The sequence below is a fragment of the Neophocaena asiaeorientalis genome, unplaced genomic scaffold, assembly GCF_003031525.2.
Source record: "Neophocaena asiaeorientalis asiaeorientalis breed wild unplaced genomic scaffold, Neophocaena_asiaeorientalis_V1.1 scaffold223, whole genome shotgun sequence".
In the NCBI taxonomy this organism is placed as follows: domain Eukaryota; kingdom Metazoa; phylum Chordata; class Mammalia; order Artiodactyla; family Phocoenidae; genus Neophocaena; species Neophocaena asiaeorientalis.
In genome coordinates, this window is record NW_020175045.1 from 3071994 (window position 1) to 3075055 (window position 3062).

General features: G+C 65.3%; 1 protein-coding gene across 2 annotated transcripts in view; it reads right to left on the minus strand.

The window, feature by feature from the left end:
- The window catches only part of MAFK (MAF bZIP transcription factor K), a 7399-nt gene extending 5388 nt beyond the window's left edge, over positions 1-2011 (minus strand). The window contains exons 1-2 of one of the 2 annotated variants that reach the window (XM_024763533.1): positions 893-2011; positions 395-537 (exon numbers count right to left, since the gene is read on the minus strand). The gene's annotated coding sequence lies outside the window, so the exon portion shown is untranslated. Of the gene's footprint in view, positions 1-394 lie in introns of both variants that reach the window. The other variant, XM_024763532.1, reaches the window with a different exon arrangement.
- Positions 2012-3062: the final 1051 nt, after the last annotated feature.

Genomic DNA, 3062 nt, shown 5'->3' on the forward strand with positions numbered 1-3062 from the left:
GGCGGAGGGGGGGGGGCCTCCGCTCGGACCCCGAGCAGACCCTCAGTAATGTACCGGCCTGGCCAGGACCCGGGCACCTTCAAGGCAGGGACGCCTCCCCTGGGGATCTGCCCTCCGTGACATTGCCTGGTGGGTCGCCCATTCCCAGGATGTACATAGGCCTGGGCCTCAGCACCCCGTGGGCTCGGCCCCCTGCCCTCTGCACAGGTCCCACGAGCGTTAGGTGCCCTTGTCCACCAGGTCAAGGTCGCCCAGGCAGACCCTCAGGCTACGTCCACCGGCTCTGAGCCCACCTCGTCCACCACCTGGGCTACTGGGGCCCAGGACCACGGGCGAGGAGCCCCGGCAGAGACGGGAGAGAGTGGTCCGGCTGGGGTCGCAGCCGGGGTCTGACCTCAGGGAGCTTTCCTCAGTTCTCAGGCCTTCCGTGTCCAAGCAGATGGCGCGAATGCGTGTAAATATTGAGCCGAGGGGCTGGTCTCCCTCTGGGGGTGATGAAGCAGACCCCCCTCTCTCTGTGGGTCTTGATCTTCCCTTCTGAAAAATGAGGGGATCAGAACCAAGGGCCCCAGTGCCAAATGTCCTCAGCTGGGCCACGCAAGTGACGCCATGAGAGACACTCCGGCCGAGGGCCGCGCTCTCAACCCCCCGGGCTGCAGGGCCTGTACCAGCACCCCGGCCCTGCGGAAAGGTGGCAAGTCCAGGGCGGGAGCAGACACCCACCGCCCTGCTCAGCATCATGACCCCCACTGCCTTGGCTTCTGCCCCCTCCCCGGGGACCTGCTCCTCCCAGCCCGGTGCCTGCCCAAGGGGCTCACACCAAAGTCAGGCCCAGGGGCAGAGAGCCCTTCTGCAGACTCAGAACAGGGACAGGAGCGGCACGGTTACTCACCTCTCGCCCAACGCCCAAAACACACAAAGTATCGACCTCACATCACTTCTGACTTCAGAAAAACAACAGCTCGCTCTTGGAAAGACGTTCGGAGAAGAGTTTTGTAGGTGTGAAGAAGAGTTTATAAAACACATGATTTTGAAACAAGTGCCCTAAAAGGGTATTTGTGAACCACAGAACATCAGGCAACCTCATGGGCCAGCAGAGCTCACACAGGACGAACTGCTTTCTGGGACTCGGCTGGAACCAGCTGGGGTGGGAGACAGCAGCTGGGCGTGGGCAGGGGTGCCCAGCGCCGCCGCATCGGAGCCTGGTCACCCCACACGTCTTTCCAACAGCCCCGCACGAGGAAGGACGCCCGGGCACTGTCGCCGAGACGTGCAGAGAGCCCTTGGGCTCGTCCTGGTGGGGTCATCCCAGAAGCTCGGTGGCCAGCGCTAGGCTGGGAGCCCGGATGGCGGGGCTGCCCTCCGCTCGCCCCCTCCCCAAGCCCTGAAGGAGCTCCTGGGCCAGACAGCGTGCAGCCAGCACTTCTACCCCAGAGCACCTTCCAGGCGACCGTCAGCCTAACTAGGGCTGGTTTTCAACCCAAAGCCGGAAACTCCATTCTCACGTACAGCTGAACACGGAAGAGGGCTTCCTCTCTAGGAAAAGGGAACCCCAGCAGACTAGATGGAGGCAATTCAGGTGACCGCGTGGTCTGGAGGGCCTTCGGGGGCTGGGGCGTCCCTCCCCTTCCAGGCCCATTAGGAACAGGGCAGGACAGGGCGGCCAGGTCTGACAGTTCAGGATTGCTCTTCCGGAAGGCAGGTGGGCCTGGGCCAGGACCACTTCTTACCTTCCCTCTCACAAACCCCTTCCTTGGTTGTGACCTAGCTCCTGAGGTGACTCACGGCCTGGCCGTCCCCCGTGTGCTCCGGCCCTCGAGGGGCTGGGCCAGGGTCCAGGGCCCGGGGGACATTTTCTCCATCAGGGGAGCCAGTGGCTGACGGGAGCACTGACCCACCCGAACAGCCCCGGGTTTGGATTACCTAGGAGCAAGGGAGGTTCTAGAGTTTCAGATTCGCGCCTAGACTGGACGGCTAGCCCGCCTGCCCAGATCGTGAGCCTAAGCGTGAGAAGCCGCGTCTCTGATACCGAGCAGGGTGGGCCCTGGAAACACTGCTCCCGTCCGGCCCCTGCCCGTGCCCCTCAGCCCAGCGGACGGAGCAGCCCTGCCACTCCCAGGCCTCGAGGGTGTCAGGTCAGAGGAGGGGGAGGAGGAGGGAGGGCAGGTTCCCACTCCCGCAGCCGAGAGCGAACCCCAAAGCCAGAAACCACCGCGATGCGGCGGCCCCCGCCCTGGCCGCACAGTGGGCACCCATCTGCCAAACAAGCACACATCGACTCATCCCACGAACCAACGAGCTGAAGACGGGTCCCAGGACCAGAAGGGCTCCCACCGCCCGGCCCCAGCTCCCCAAGACGGGGTGTGTGTCCTGCCGCACCTCTACGCGCACCCCACCAGCCCGGCCTGCACCCAGCCTCCAGGCTGGCCCTGGCTGGCCGCCCTCCGGCAAGACGTGACTGTCTGCCTGCCTCGGAGGACGTCTGGTCACCTTGCCTTTGCAGCCCGAGGAAGCTGTGTCATCCTGGCTACGTCCAGAGGTGACTCAGGCAGCTGCCGGGCTGACAGCAGGCGGAACGCCGCCCCGCACCCGCCACGCCCCGTGCCCCTCTGCTCCTGCCACGGAGCTTCAGGCCAGGCCCTGATCCCCTCAAGCCCCCGGGGGGTCCCCTTCTGGCTTCTGCTCTCCCCCAGCCCAGCTGTGCCATGCAGGGCTCCAACCAGCCCAACCTCCAAGTCCAGCCCGGATGCCCCTGGAGAACCCACAGCCTGCACGGGCCCCGGAGGCTCACCCTCTCTCCACACCTGCCCTCCTCCTGGGTCTCCAGCTCAGGTGATGATGGCCCCCCCAGGCCTCACCTCTCCTTCCATGCCCACCTGCTAGGCTCGGCCTGCATCACCCTGTAGATGCTCCGGCCCTACAGCACCGCCTGGGCTCAGGCCCGCTGCGTCTCGTCTGTATTCCTATCTCGGTCCCTCAAATGCAGCCCCTCCAAGCAGGCAGAGGGAGCCCCCCCCGGTCAGAGTCCCTCCTGGGCCCACCTCTCTCCTGACCACCTGTGG